The sequence below is a fragment of the Monomorium pharaonis genome, chromosome 7, assembly GCF_013373865.1.
Source record: "Monomorium pharaonis isolate MP-MQ-018 chromosome 7, ASM1337386v2, whole genome shotgun sequence".
Taxonomy (NCBI): Eukaryota; Metazoa; Arthropoda; class Insecta; order Hymenoptera; family Formicidae; genus Monomorium; species Monomorium pharaonis.
Genome location: NC_050473.1, coordinates 13539800 through 13556583, shown reverse-complemented (window position 1 = coordinate 13556583; position 16784 = coordinate 13539800). Strand labels below are relative to the sequence as shown.

Here is a 16784-nt window from a genome sequence, read left to right as displayed (position 1 = left end):
CAAGTAACAGCGACATTAATATCCATACTCTCTAGTGGCATCCGGTGCATATGTAATTCCTGTTAGGAAAATTCGCTCCGCGACGCAGATACGGTTCTCACAATCCATTTAAATTTGCATTATTGCACATTTCGAACTTTCTTGCTTTCTTCCTTCATTATCTAAATTCAATGAATTTTATATCCGATATTTAGAGTTTCGTTATTAAATTAATTTTAAAATTTACAGAGTCTATATAATAGAAATCAACTGTTTCTTGCAACAATGCTATATATCATTTTAAATACGTACACATTCGATTATAAAGAGAGAAAGCAATTAAAAGAGAAAATACGAAGAAAAGATTGCCACTTCTTACGGCAGACATCGCCGACCAAAAGCATTGAAGAGGAGGAATTGCGATTCTGAGCGTGGCGAACGAGCTTCCGGTTTCTGTCCGAGCTGCTACTCGCGCAGCTCACCGTTTTTTTCCTCTTTCCTCTTTCTCTCGGCGTTCTTCTTCGACCCCGAGAAGATGGCAGCCCGACTTGCGGCCGCGATACGACGACGGCACGTCGTATCAAAGTTAAGAATACGACTGCCACACGGACGGGGATTACGCGGCCGCTCGGTATACTCTTTGTAACCCGTATATGCAGATGATAACCTATGTACATATCACACAGTCATCTGTCAGCTAGCAGCAACGGCGTCGTCACCGGAAACCACCGGCCACCGGATATCTTCGTGCTTGTTAAATCGATGCCAAATGACTCTGCGATTTCCTCCAGACAATTTATTCACTCATCGAACTTGCGTTAAATTCTTGTCCGTTCTATTGCTCGGTGTCATTAGCCCATGTATACGTACGTATCAGTTAAAGGACTTGTGAAATCAATAGAAACATTTTGTACTATCAAATTTTTGTAGACGTCTCCGCATTAATGATTCATCCATTTAATTATGTAATTGATAGTTGAACGTGAGAAATGCAATTCTGAAGAAAATGTCGAATATTCACGTATCTCTCTTTCTCTCTCTTTCTCTCTCGAAAATTCGCAAACAAAAGCCGACTTACGCCAATGGGTCGAGCAGCCAACTCCCCGCTTTGTCTTCTTCCTATCTACTAGTGCAGTTTGTAAACATCTTCACGGCGGACTCTTCTCGCGGTGGAGATTTAATTGCGTGCGTTGCGCGCCGTCTGCGGTTTCGCAATGAGGAAGTATCGCGAGAAGGATCCGCATTAATCAGAAATCAATCCGCGTCTCTCTCTCTCTCTCTCTCTCTCTCTCTCTCTCTCTACCGGACAAAGGAGGAAAGCAAACAGCTCCGCGCCTGGCGCGGCGAGGATATCGTCATGCGCGACCGCTCTTAGTTAATTTCCCTAGGAAGAACTGAAATTTTCGCGCACGAGAGTTTCCTCGTCTATTTTTATCGCAAGACCGATCGGAGTAATCGCGATGACACGGATAGCGAACGCAACTAACGTCGCGTAATTATGTCTTTTTTGATCTTACCTCGAGTTATCGTGGTAATTATTGCAGCGTAAATTTTCGCTGACAATTGATTCACTTCCTTTCTCCATTTATGGAGAGGTTTATTTATAGAGAATTTTATTGAAATTTGCTGTCAAATTGAAACAACTGTGACAAGAAGGATAAATTCAAATTATCTGGACAGAGAGGCACATTAAAAAATCTTTCCGCGTTTTTTCGCTGATATTTTTCCGTCGTAAAATATATCCGTGATGGGGAAAGAGGCGTCGCGATGTTTTCAGGAACACAAATCGTTGTTGTCATCATCGTGTGTATAAGCAAACGCGCGCTTCTCTTCACGCGTTCGCGGAGAATGCATTTTTTTTATCTCGCGATGGTATTAAGCGTCGCGCGTGATTTCAGATCCACACAAACGCACGACGATTACCTTTATTCGCAGTCGGCGGAATAACGAATTTCGGTCTTCGGCTGGCGATTGCATTTTATACGCGCGGGGCACGTGCAAACGCGTCCCGCAGAAAACTTGAGAAAGAGAAAGAGCCAGTTTCGCTTCTGCCCCCGTACTCCCCTTCCGCCCCGATGGCGGTGCCCGCACGAGACTCGCGGAAATCTTGCGAAAGCCTCGAGCAGGTTAGGTATTACGCGCGCAAACTCGCTCGCTCGCTCGCTTGCAACGCGTTCGCGTTATGTAAATGATAACGCGCAACTTCCTCAATAACGATTAAGAAATACGAGCGGTTCCTACCGGGGCTAGTTTACGTAAACGCGTTTCCGTAGCGGCGACGGCGACGGCGGCGGCGCGCGGCGTAGTCTTGCCGATCTGCCCCATCGATCTGTCGCGCGCTTTCGTCGTCGTTTCCGAAAAGAAATCGCTCAAGGGTTTAATGCCATTTAAGATGGAACGTTCCTCGAGCGCGATACGATGCCGTTCGAATATTTCGACATCCGTCCTCTCGACGGGCGCGTTTGAACGTCGTCGTCCATCGGCTCGTTTCCGCGCGGCGCGTATACCCACGTTTTAATTTTCGTCGGCACTTGTAGTAAGTAAACGTTACACAATCCCGCTTGCGTAACGCGCCGCGAAAGATATCGTAACACTTATTTTTATCCAATAAATGACAATGCGAAAAAAGAAGGAAGTCTAATTTCACGTTAACTTTCGACATTTTGTATCTTTCTACATGTGTAGATGCGAAACGAACTTTTATGTGAATCATCGCGGAGACTCGTTCACCAGGAAGCAGCGGTGTCATCGGAGTAGCTCGGTGATATTTTAAATGTAGGTTAAACACCTTATTAATTTATCGTCCGTATGTTAAATATAATTGTACCTTACGTAATTACGTCCAATTATGTATGTTAGCATTAAATGGCAACCATAAAAAAAATTACACGCCAAGGTATGTTAATAACCCGTTATTAGCATTTTAGAGTTCACCTTCGCGTGATAAGATAAAAAATTGCTGCAAGATTACATATGTAATAATAATAATTAATATTATTATTGTGCCCTTTTATTTTATCAGCGTTATTACATTCATGTGGTTTCCATGTGAATCGAAGAAAAAAAAAAACGAAAGCTTTCGCAGCGTGATTTTAAGCGATTTCGTTGCTTCTCTCGCGGCGTGAAAATTCGCAACGACGACGAATCGAATTCCCCGATTTGACGATCACGTCGGACGATTCGTAATCTCCGTTGCGTTCGGGGAGACAACGCGCTTATTTACCCGCCGCGACGTCCCACGAGGCGAGCGGATTGACGTCAGCGACTCGCGTTAATTAAATTCCGCACGACCGGTTATTAACATCGCCAAGCGGATTAAAAGCGAGGCCGGGCTTCCAGCGGATTTCCGGGTTCGGCGCGGCACGGCGCGCCGGAATTACCTCCTCGCGCTCGGTAACGTGCCGCGCGTTTCGCTCCGCTCGTGTTCCGTTCCGCGTCTCTCGTGCGCCGGCAACGAGGGAGAGGATCGAGGAGGAACGAAAATGGACCGGACTCCGCCGCCGAGTGGCTGACCTTTCGCGCTCTACGCGGAACGGAGAGACGCGAGGGACGCGATAAATCACAGGACGGTGTGTGCACTTGCCGCGACTTTTCCGCGAGACCGATAAGGTAAAATTATGATTCACATAGGTCAATTGTCGATGCTGTAATCAAACGCGGATCTTCGCATGTACTATTTACCGAGTATAGTTTTTCTGATCTGACTCGCGAGGCCAACCTTATCGATTATAGGTTCTCGCTATTAATAATAACGCTACATTTTAAAATCATTGTGGAGATGTAACGCGCTCCAATTTAAATTGCGATATTTAGTGCGGTTCAGTGTACGGGAACAGCAAGCGTCGAGATTTAAAATAAAGGAGTCAATTGAGAAATACGGAGCGGGCCTATCTTTTAAGTAAATCAAGTCGAGCCGCGGCCTCGGTTGTCGCGCGAAACGCAAGCGGGATGAATTTTTATTAGTCTTGCTGGAGCGAATTCCGCGAACAGCAGGTCGGCAAAAAAGACGGCTCTCTCGAGATTCCACGAAACGCAGTGGCGAAGGTTTGTTTACAATCGGGAGGAATCGGAAGAAGCGTCGAGTGCGCGCGCACGCCCAACTGTGTACATAATAAACACGTACAGGTATCGCGTACAGGTAACACGGCCACGGACCGAAACTTATTCGTCGAGCGTAGCACGCGCGGAAAACAGACAATTACCTTGATCGCTGTCTCCGCTTCGTCTCCGTGGTCGTCGGCGGCTCCCTCTCCGTCGATAAAAATCCTTTGCCGGGAGCCGGTGGTGGTGGTGGTGGTGGTAGTGATGCTGCTGCTGCTGCTGCTGTTACTGCTGATGGCTAATTATCACTCGCCGTCGTAGTTCAATCGGGCACAAATCATTCCACCGTTTATCGGGCGGGGAGTTTCGTCGCGCTATCCTCGTGGCGTGTGGCACGCACGCACGCACGCTCGCACGTACGCACGTACGCACGCATGCACGGGGCGGGGGAGGAAGAGGAGGAGGAGGAAGAGGAGGACGGCACGCGGCCTCGCGCGTAAATCAGGTCGCGGCGGGCGACATCCCAAGAAGGAGAGCTCAAACTTTTCGACGCGGCGGCGGCGGGGGGCAGGTTAACACGTGAGGGGGATCCCCGGATTTGTTATCAGCCGGGACAGTCCGCGTTTCGTTATACGTTATCACAGAAGAGAACGGGACAGAATTCTCATTAGGTCATTAGCACTCCCACTGCTTAGCGCTTAACACTTGTGTCGCTCGTTGTGTGTCGGCTTGTCTCTGGTTCCTCGTGCTCCACTCCACGTAATATACTCCGTATTCTGTGCTCCGCTGCTCTTCCTCCGGTCTCCGCTGACACGGCACAACGGGGAAGATGACGACGCGGAGAGCACACACACGCGCGCGCGCGCACACCCGCGCGTATGGACAACGGCTTTCGCGGGAGAGAGGGGGGCGGGGGGAGCGAGTGCGATCACCCTCCGTCGTGAAACGGCTCGTTGTCGTGCGGCGGTAACGCGCGGCGACTGCGATACGATGCGGCGATTGCGAGCGGTTTCGTAGCTCGACGCTATCGCGTTACGAGGTCGGCGGGCGACTGATCCGACCGCCGCTGTAGGAAGTGTCGAGTGAAGGTTGCCGCCAGACGCGCCAGACCCCCACCCCGCCCTCCCGCTGCGCCGCGGACGGTGCGCGCGCGAGGGAGACAAGTGAAGCTGCTCGGCGACCATTGGCAGCCATTCTCGTCCAATCGTTCGGCCGGCCCGAGTGACGGCGTGGCGGCGCCAGCGGAAATAATCGAACCGCAGTCATGGCGGGTCGAGTGGGGAGGAGAACCGTCGTCAAGTCGCTCTCGCGGGGGGAACGAGAGAAAGAGAGTGAGCCAGCGGCCGGCCGACTTCCTCGTAGCTTCCTCGTAATTGCGATCGTGATTGTCGTCGAGTTAACCCCGGCTGATATCGTTTCCACTTGCGTGCAACCGGCGAAATAACGCGCGAGTTGCGAGACTTGCGAGTAGCACACGATGACTTTTCGTTTTCTTCCTCCTTGCCTCCCCCCTCCGCCCCCCGGCCGGCCGGCCGCGCCGTCCGCCCGTCCGCCGGTATCCCACTCGCGTGAACTTTGCAGCTCTCGCGACTCTCGCGAGTGCGCGCGAACACCTTCATGCTGAGAGATTCAAACGATGCATTGGCCGCGCGCATTGGCGCCACTCTTCGCTTCCAGGAAAAGCCGAAAATGATCGCCGCGACTCAACGCTCGCGATCTCGCGCGAGATTTTTCCTCGCTGAGGAGACTGCTTGGCTCACGAGAGAGAGAGAGAGAGAGAGACATGAATCGACCTTCCTTCCTGCTAGGTACAAGATTGATAAGGTAAATACTCGATGCAGCGGCATATATCTTTCGTAGCTCTTCTACTAGCCGCGGTATCTCGATTCTAACCGCAAATTCTCCAATTTTGACTGAAATGTCCTCGAGCCGTTTTCGCCGCGCTCGAGCAAAGTGAGATGTCACTTCTTATAGTTTTCGAGACGAGCGATCCGATAGTGTCGGTTAGAATTACGCCGCGTGTCGCTCAAAGGCATAAAAAAATCGTGAAGACGCCGGGCGCCTGTTCGGCCGTCAGTCGCGAGACAAGCCGCGAGTTCCGCGAATGACGTCATACGCATTAACGGTATACACATAGCGCGATGCATCATGTTTCGACATTAAAAGAAGAGACTATAGTTTCTTAAAGCTGTATTTAATAGCGAAAATATGTGGCTCGACGAGAATTTTTTCATGCGCTCGCAAGGCGCCAGCGATCCGCGGATGGGAGGAGAGAAGAGGGGAAGGTTGGAGGAGGGGGGAGGGGGCAGTCTCGCATGTCGTGCATGTCGCGCGCGATCACGGGCGTCTCTGACATTTTCGCAAGGCATTCTGTATTTTTATCATCAAAACACAGCCACGTCGCACCATGCACCGTCAACAGGGTAATGACGTGTAACGTAGCAAATGATTCCGACGCGTTTCATCGATGTAAATTCAATTTTTTCCCCGAATTTCATCATGCGACATAGTTTTAACTACGTCGGATTGCTCGTCTAAAAAAAGTGTCGTCAAACAATGTGTATTTTACTTTCTTTGATGAAAAGTACAGGCAAAAACAGCTGTTTTCTGGGATCTTATTCCGGGTAGCGTCCAGAGTTGTCGAAATGTCCACAAAGACGGCAAATATTAGTTTGCTACTTGGGGTAATAACCTTCAGATTTTATTACATATATTTTTAGGCAAATTTTTTTTCTTTAAAACAAATAGTATTACAAAAGATCACTCGTACATGAAATACTCTAACTAAACAAATTTTTGTAATAAAGATCTTTTTCAATTTAATATATTCGACATTGAGATAAACTGTAAGCGTATTCGATCTTTTGGCAAATGCGTTCCTTATCTTGGTTATCTTGCTTTTTATTACGTATCGTTATCACGTAAGCTTAATTATTTTATTTTGTACTCAGTTTCGTTGGCCGAAAATAAGCGTCTCGATCAATATATCGCTTCTCATAATATCGCGAAGAATTAAATCGATCGCGAATATTTTTTGTCTGCGGTTGCATTAATGGCACAGCGATAAAATGAATTTTGTTAATTAATCGCGAGATAAGATGCTTAATCGAACGGGAAGTAATCAAGCCTATCAAATGATATCGCAACATCAATCGTGTGCCATTCTACGGAAGGATACAGATCTGAAATAAATGAACTGCACCAGAGATCCTGATCGCAAAAGGGAACAGAATAGTTATTGTGAAAAAAGAAGTCTTCGTTAATCGATTTTTGAAAAATTAAATTATAATAATCTTTATATATAGAGAGTTCTATATCTTATGTAAACAGATAATAATTCACGCCCGAAATGCAAATCGCAGTTTCACCGATAATCAAAAACGATCGGCGTATCGATAAGAGAAACACAAATGCAAATATCACCTGTCGCGAATATTTATTTCTGCGCGCGATAAAAAAGATCAGACGCTTATTTGAAAAAGTAAAGAAACTTGCAAATTTGTCTGCATTATCTATCGGAAACATCTATTATTTGCTATCTTGAGTGTTTAATTTGAGCTTTTTCAGGCGCGCTTTTTGCGCGGCCAAACATTCCCGCGACTTCTCTGCTTGTTCTGTTATTTATCGCGGTATGCGAAAGCGCGATCGCGACAACCGGTTATTTTACGAATTCGTTCATCTGTTCGCGATACAGTGAAACGCGTCGCACTTCGAACTCGTGGATGAAAAAAAGAACGACGTCGGATCGCGGAGAGAAAATGCTTGTTAAGACAACACTCGCGGAGAGACATGGAAGGGGGAAATAAGCGAAAGATAACATATACGAGATATAAAAATTTTTAACCGGTCGAAATGTTTGCTATCCGCCGCGAAATATGAAGTAAAATTGCCGGTCGAAACGACCAACAGATAATAATGAAAGCAATATCGGCAGAAAAAAAATATTCGTGAACTGTGAATTTATATATTTCGAAAAATTACTCACATTGATAAATTTCAACCGTGCTGTTGTTGATCGGACCGAACTCATTAATCCGCCATAATCTCAAACAAACAAGTCTTTCTCCCCTCCTCCCCCCCTGCTTCTCTCCTCTCTTCGAAACAGAACGATTCCACCACTGTGTCGATCACTGTTCTCTCGCTTATCTTAATTGTGGTAGAATGCGAAAAGTGTCACAATACATTGCCACGCGCGACGCACGTGGTCTGGTTTCAGATTTCTATCCTTTCGTTATTTTATATCGCGACTCGGATAAAAATCGCTCTATGATTCATATCGAGGATCAAGATTTTTCGATCTGCTTGGAGTGGATTCTTCCTCAATTAATATCTCGGGGAATCAGTATCTTCCGGGGCATCGAATTATGATTGCAAATAACAGAGAGGTACACCTATAAAACTTGATTTCGAACGAAACTTACTGCGTATACAAAAGTGAACTTTATTTTCATACGGAAAACGAGGTGGTCTCTCGTTGCGACATGCAACCACGCATTAGCCATCGTTTAATCTGAATTAAACCCTGACCTTGCCGTGATAACAACCTAATTTTCGAGCATGTATAATTGATATTTTGCTTGTTTCACGATTTTTTCTACCTTCTTTTATTTTCATAAAAAGCTTTTAGCGCGACTTAGAAAAGCTCATTAATTCGAACAAACACCTTAAATTATTGAAATAAATCCCAACTGAAATATAATTCTTTTTAGTGCGTTAGAAGTAGGGACGGATTAACATGCATAAATATTCACAAATATTAACATTTCTGAGCAAAGATAACTTCCTGAATGAATTGCTTGTATATCAATTACAGTATAGTCATTGCTTTGCCCTAAAATGTTTTCTAAAGTTTAATCATGGCTACTGTAATGAATTTACGCTTTAAAACATTTTTTAATTTACCGTTTTAAATATTTTATTATCACCCGTTCCGAAACCAGAGAAAAAAATGGGAAACATTTATTTTTGTTTTTAATTGGCTGCTCAATTTTACGGATCCTGTTCACTAGGTTGCAAATTTTATTTGCGTTTTAGTAAAAAGTTAAATAAAGCGTCGTGTATTTGAAATTACCATCCTTTTTTTTTTTTTTTAAGAGAAAACCATTCACACATGTGAATGTTTCAAAAATATGTCTCTATAACGCTTCTCGAATTCTTGTACTCTTACGCATTCGCGAATCCCTTGATTTCGTCCTCGCTTGCGAAGGTGCGGTAAACGAAGAGAGCTCGTTACCATGGACAAGGTGGTTAAAAACAGCCGCGCGATGTATTCCTGGAAAAAAAGCACGGTGAACACGGTTTATCGGTACCGGGCCACGAGCGCCGTAGATTGGTGTTCATATAAGCCTGGTGTTCATATGAGAGGAGGGTGAGAGGGGAAGAAGGGGGGGTCTAAGATATAACAGGAGAAACAGGTTTGGGGCGTCCTCCGAGAGCTACCTGCATCTCGCGCTTTTTTGTTGCTTCCATTGAGGGCCCGATCTATTTCTCTTTTCTTCCCCTCGGCATTCTTGCTTCTTTCCCGCTCCCTTGATGGCCGCCCACAACCGGGTCCGCAATTCCTGCGGAAGGGAAACAGCGAGGACGAAACAGGAACCCCGATGGTGAAGAGGAGACCGAGAGAATGGAAGAGAACATGTACGAATAAGCGCGTTTCTTTCGCACGCGTGTTTACATGAGCGCAAAGGGACTTCCTTGAAGAATATGCACTTCGTTTTGAACTCTCCCCGATACGTTCGTAGGACGATAAAATCAAACAGCGTACAAGATTTATCAAACTTTTTAAACTCATTGGACTCTTCAAAGAGTGCGCACTAAATTGTTATTAGAAAAACAGGTTATTGAAAAAATAACGTGATAACGATAAAAATATGTTAACGCTTATTAAAATTTCTAATTTGTTGTAATCTTTTCAATATTAGATGTTCAATTTTCAACACTTCTTTATATATTGACAGAAACTTATTTTTTATTAAAATCTATTATATTTTATCGATAAAATATATACAAAAATACTTTAGGTTAATAAACAGATTACATTAAATTAAAAAGAATTTTAAAAGCTGTTAATTTTTTTATTTTTGTTATTTTTTCTCTAATATTATGAATTTTATTAGAAAAAATTGACTATGTCAATAATAATTTTTGTTATCCAAGTTTTATTATTATTTGTATTAATTGTAGCATATGTTGAACAATTTTTTACAAAAAACCATAAATTTTTACGGGCGGCGAGAAAATCGTAAATTTTCTTTACGTTTTAATACTAATAGAAGCTTGTTACAATCATGTAGATAATGATATCCCTTCGACTAATTGTAACATGTAAAACTATAATATAACGACCAGCTTAGACACTTGGTTGACTTTTAATGGCGATCGTTTGAAAGTTTAAAAGAACACGCACCTACCACTTGTTGTTCTTCTCGAATAGATTTTATTATAGTTTTCAAAGTTTAACGATAGTTTTGCTAAAAGATTCTAACCGCGTGAGAGATACTAAACGGCGTAAAATTGCCGTGCTGGAACTGAGATTTTACGACAAACGCAAAAATTTGAAAGATTTCAGCGTATGCAAAACAAAAAAAAGATTTATCATCAGAGAAGGAGGATTCTTGACATTTTACTGATTTGTCCCTTAAAATTGTTTCCGACTGATCATTATCGTTCGTTAAAGTTCGAATTCCTGGTTAGAAACGCATCTGCATTTCTCAGAAGAATAAGGTTTATTCTTATATTCAAAACATCACGTCATGATATAAATCTGCCTTTTGAAAAGAAGATTGTGAAGAATGTTGAGGTAAATGAACAATGCTTTTAGCTAAGCTTTCAGTAAAAAATCATTCTTTTAGGTAAATCAGTTTCCTAAAGTTATCTAAAATATATAACAAACGTGCAAAATATTTTTAAGCTAAAGTGAGAAAAGGGAAAAAAATTTTGCTAAAGTTTCTCAAAATTTAGCTGAATATAGATCTGAAAATAATTTTATTAGACCATCAAAATAATTTATAAAAGACGTTCATGCTTGAACATTCTTCATAATTATTTTAATCCATCAAAATTATTTTTAGATTGGTAGCCAGTTAAAATTTTTAATATTTTTGCAAATCGCGTTCTTTTTATATCAGCAGTAGAATATATCGTATAAGTTACAAATATGCGTATTACAAGATTAAAGAAATTTTTTCTCTTGCGATATTTTCTTTATTTATTCTGTATTCCGTAATAAGTTTGATAGATTTTCAGGTATTTTGGTAATGTTCAATTCGGCCTATGACCCCATTGCTTCCCATTTCTGAAGGAAAACTAGCTGAAGTGTTAGAAACCTTTTCTTCAATCGATCACGTGTAAATATAAAGAGGCCTCCAACTGTGGGGTCATTGTAGTGAAGAAGAAGGAAACTTTTTCTCTATTCTTGCCGCTCTCGTATACCTGCTCTTATGATTAATCACGCCTTTTATTAAGCACAAGGACGGGACGAGAAATAGAATGTGTAAAATTTTTAAACAAAAATGATGAAAACTGTGAAAAGATGAAAAGTAAGTTAAATGTGCACAGTGATTGACTTCTTGTTATTGCTACTATGAATGTGAGTACTTAGTGCTGTCAACGACATAATATATTTAGCGATGAGTTCTTAACTTAGCATCTAAAAGAGATGTCTGTCAAATGAAAAGCCCTGGGTTTGATTCTGTTAGTCTAGTCACTCATATTTAAGGTGTTTCTCACTTTTACGTTATAATAATCTTTAGACATCTGTCTTCGTGTATCCACAAGACCTGACTTCTTGTCTGGATTTTATTTTTCTTAAATTACAATACTATTGCATAAGTAAGAATACAAAATATCTTCATCTTCGTGATGTTAGCAAATAATGAAGAACAGCCGTGCTCTTTCCGAGTATGTATAATCTAAGACGCCGTTTACAATAGTTTGTTACTTGGACGAGGCATTAAGTCAAGTGCAGATACTATCTAGATATTCCGTTGCGTCTTTTCTTGTTGAAGAGCATGCAGTTATACAAAACAAGCAAAAAGAGAGTAGGAATAAAATATCACCATCTCTTGCAGTAATTGGTGTGCGGCATTGCTCTTGTTTGTTGTTGCGATCGCCGGAGCATAGAACTGACGTTGTCAGCGGTTTAGTAATCTGGCGGCGACGACGCTGGCGCAATTCGGGAATTTCTCGCGCGAGGCGAAGGAAGGAAATTGCGTTGCTCAATTAGAAATCGCGGGAGACCGCAGAAAGAACAGGCTAAGAAGAAGGAGACGGGGAAGAGAGGGCCGGAGTAAATGGGGCGAGAGAGAACAGAACGAGGACGCGGCGCGTCGCGTATTTAACCCTAATCTGGCCAATCCTGTTTTCCAGCCGAAAGAAAGAGCGCGACGATATAATCGCTCGCTGGTATAATCATTTATCGAAAGTTGTTGTCGTAACAATAATTATATAATAGAAGCGAAGATTTTAGCATTTCAAATGTGTCACAGCGAATCCAGTTTTATTTAATTGGTATTACAATATTATATAATTTAATTGTATTGGTATTACAATATTATATAAATTTGATTTGTAATAATTTATTAATTGCCCGATGTATATACTAAAATTCAATTGATGATTTAGGACAGGAAATAGACATCAAACGAGTGAAACATATGAATTTATTGACACTGCTAAAACCGATCAGAGATGATGATAAAGCAAACGAAGAGCGAGCTTAATAACTTTTCCCTTTAAAAAGAAATAAAAATACCCCTGGGTTCTCTCCGCGTCGATCGGATAATAGTCTCTTTCCCCTCGTCTCTTCGTGGTCTACCTCGCGTGTGTGACGGAAATCACTTAGGCCGCGGTGCGGCCTCACGGCAAGATGCGAGAGGAGCGTGAAAAAATATCGGAGATAATATCCGTGTGTGTTGATTATTATTAAACGTCGCACTTGTTCGCGTGGATGTCGCGTTTTTTTTCCCATGAGCGTGATATAAAAAGGCGGCGAACTCGTCCCTCCGGCACGTAGATCGCGTCGTTTCCACGACGAGCGACGATATAAAAAGAGTCCCTTTGCGAGTGATCCTTGCGGATGATCGAGGATTAATAACGACAGGATGAACTTTAACACGCAGCTAGCATTTATCCCGCGGGCGGTTATCGTCCAAGCGAGAGAGAAAGAGAGAGAGAGAGAGAGAGAGAGAGAGAGAGAGAGAGAGAGAGAGAACGCGAAACGAGCCGGCGCTCTCCTCTCGAAAGGCCAAGCCGCAAGTAAAGATCGATGGATCGATAGATCATGGTATCCATGCGTTTACGGTCCTCCGTCCGGCGAGTTCTCTCTCCCTCCCTCCCGTCCTCCGTTCATTAGCCGCTGCTCCTAGGTGTCGTTTGACGCGAGAATTATTATTTATCGTTCTGTACGCTTGAGGAATTAATCAGAACCGCGCAACGCGCGTGGGAGACTCCGAAAACGACGCATGAAATCGACACGTCATCTCTGCGAACGCTTTGCATTTGACACGAGATATATTTCGTTACGGTAAATTGTCCTTGACGCTTTTATAACTATGTCCCCCAAGTCGCAAATTAGTTTTAAAATTAAAATAAATTGTGAGGATTTGAATCACCATACGTATCAGCTTTGTACAAATTTAATCTTTGATTTTTTGTCAAAAATTAATCTTTGAACTTTAATCGTCCGTATTAAATATATGAATTATATCAGGAAAATCCAGAGAATATTTTCATTAGCATCTGATATTCTATTTTAAGAGAGAATTCATATTTCATATCTTGGTATTGAAATGGAATCAGTGCTTGTTAAATGTTTCCGAGGTAACGGCGAGAATACTTTATGGCAACATATATCAAACATTTCTTTTTTATTGCTGTCGATCCGCCGAACGACATTGATTATTCTTCTTTCTAGTTATCTCTCTCTCTCTCTCTCTCTCTCTCTCTCTCTCTCTCTCTCTCTCTCTTTCGGAAAGCGTCAAGCGTTACGAATTTTATTTGAAATAACCAGGTTCTCTTCTTCTGATTTCTGCTTGCAAGTCTGCAAGAGTTTGCCGCTGTTAGAAGCCGGCATCGGGACGCGGTCGATATAATTTCCGGTGGATATATATCACAGGGATTTATGGACGCGTTCGCTGATTTACCATGTCTCACGTTAATCGGGATATTCCCGTCGATCGCGGAAGAGATCGCGAATCCACGATTTATAGTAGACCTACATTGATTTTGCAATGCGATGCACACGCTTTCGCGGATCTTGCGTCGTTTTCTCGTTTAAATGTACAACTGTCTTTTGCTGACGCAAAGAAAGAGCTTGCATTTTGATCATTTGTTCCTAAATATATTTACCAAATTATTATCACATTACTTTTGGCCAGTTATTAATTAATTTTATTAAATGTATGAGATTCAATTTCTTTTGTATCGATCGAAATTTTATTTAAATTTAATTCAATCTAACGTTATATTTATATCAGTATATTGTACTATTTCAATATTTTACAAATTTTTGTAAAATATCTTTTGCAACACTGAATCATGTTGTTAAAGGGCAATCCGTAAAAAAAGTAAATATTTTTGCATAAAGAGTTTTCATTTCTATATTTTATATTTTATATTTCTTGGTTAAACGTTCGCACAGTTTACGTAATTTTGATACAACGCGTGTTCGACTGGCGTATCGGTGTTGATAATGTAAAACCAGGATCGGGAGAGAAAGTGTCTCTCCTTCGCTTTAAGGCTCGTTCACACGCGCTTCAAACACCGTGGCGAATGGCGTGGTTCGCTCGCGGGCGCGTAAATGCACGCAGGCCGAACTTATATAATCGATTACGGTAATACAGCGGAGTTATGGCAATCTCCGAGCAGCCGCTGAGGTAGGCAGGCCGTCAGGTAACCCAATTCCGTGTTGACCGGACATATTGGAGTTTCCCGCACCACACCGCATCGCATCGCATCGGTCGAGAGAAAAGCGCGGGCGAGAGAAGGCGGCCAGCACACATCGTGGCTCTCGCTGGATATTACCTCCATCGAACTGAAACGCGATCGTCGTTACCGGACCCCTTCGATCTCGCATCCGTTCCGAGTGACGCGATCGCCGGAGATTCGTTTCCGTAACACTTCAAGTTTGACTGGTATTTCCAATTTAAATTCCCGCGCCGATCATTAAACAAACAGCGGTAAGCCAACACTCGCGTTTGATTATTCGTGCGTATGATTCTTCAATGCCTTTTCTGATTTAAATATATTGATCGTTGGTGTAATTCGCGCGCAACGTTTTTCAAGATACGCGCGTGAGAGAAAATGCCCGCGTATACACGAACCAATGGGAAATAAGCAACTACGGAGTTTAACAAGTTTTACGTAACAAGTCGGGCGTAAATCGAAACGCTCTTAACTGGACAGCGGTATTTGATAATATATGAAAATCATGAATAGGAAGATGTATTTATTTTGTATTTACATGTTTAAATATATTATTAGGAAATTATGTTATATTTTATAGTTGATAACCGCAAAAAGGTGGCATAATAATAATTTGATTACATTGATTTGAAATTGAAAGTATTCACGTATGATGATAATGTAAAAAATACATTTTATATTATATATATTTTTTGAAGTCCATTAGATCCCAGATGATCACAAAGAGTAATATTAAATACATAGAATTATTTTAATAGTTTTGAAAGTAGATATATTTTAAACCTGATAAATTAATTTAATGGGTTCTTTATATACAATCATGTTATTGAGACAATATTTTAAAGATAGAAAATCGTTGAGACAAAAACCGATCTTATTTGGTGAACTACGTAATGCAATCTGGAATTAAATTTCTATTATTTAATAGCGAACGTTGACGTAATAAACAGAACTGTATTTTCGATAATAAAAATTTATATACAGCAAGACTGTAGCTCAGGACAATCAAATGAAAAGATAAATTTTGGCAATCAATTTTCCTATCTTTAAATATTATTTACAGTAACATGCCAAATTATATTTTATCGCATTTGTTACACATTTTAATTTCCAAATTAACTTATAGTGTTTATAAAAAAAGTGTGCTTATCTCTATTCTCTACTAAAAGCGAAATAAAATTTTTGTCGAAGCCGATGGACGAAATACAGAAAGATTATCTAGAATTATTTTGATAAATCAGTCGACTGAATCAGTCGACTGAATAAGTCGCAAGTTATTTTCAAAAATAAGCGGATTAGACAAGAAGAATTTAATCGCGAATTCGCGAGGCGGTAAATTCGTTTAATCGATTCCGCGCGAATCCCGTTCCAATTAGGCAAGCGCGAAATTAATATTTTGAATCGCTCCCGGTGCCGTTTAAATGCAATACGTAATAATTCGCGATAACGATTGAACGTTGTGCAACATTGCGCTCCGATAAGTTAAGAAATAGTGTTTCCGCGCTGGAAACGTCAGAAACATTATTCCACGGGGCATATCGCGCGCGGGAATCTGCTTTAATCCCAGTAATAATCGTGCGGCAAAAGCGAGCACTGCGAATGAGAAATGGTGGAAAGCGAGCCTAATGAGGGCGATATGCAATTTATTGCACGACGAAGTTGTAAGTCGTGGCGCCGGACGGACCGCCGGTGAAAAAAAAAAAAACGAGACAGACGCGTGGAGAAACAGGTACAGGAAGTTCGGAATCGATAGAGATGAATATATAAAAATATTTATTTTACTCTGGGATTAAATTTAACTTTTTAGACGATATAAAAAGGTAAATAGACAGAAAGAGACG

The 16784-nt window shown here is 42.0% G+C and overlaps 1 protein-coding gene and 1 long non-coding RNA gene across 2 annotated transcripts in view; one reads left to right on the top strand and one right to left on the bottom strand.

Moving 5' to 3' along the window:
- The window catches only part of LOC105838086 (ets DNA-binding protein pokkuri), a 38210-nt gene extending 33899 nt beyond the window's left edge, over nt 1-4311 (bottom strand). Inside the window, exon 1 of the mRNA XM_012683373.3 lies at nt 4182-4311. The gene's annotated coding sequence lies outside the window, so the exon portion shown is untranslated. The remainder of the gene's footprint in view (nt 1-4181) is intronic.
- A 1400-nt stretch (nt 4312-5711) lies between these two features.
- Nucleotides 5712-16784, top strand: part of LOC105838088 — a 100102-nt gene continuing 89029 nt past the window's right edge. The window contains exon 1 of the long non-coding RNA XR_001139199.3: nt 5712-5844. This is a non-coding gene — a long non-coding RNA (uncharacterized LOC105838088). The remainder of the gene's footprint in view (nt 5845-16784) is intronic.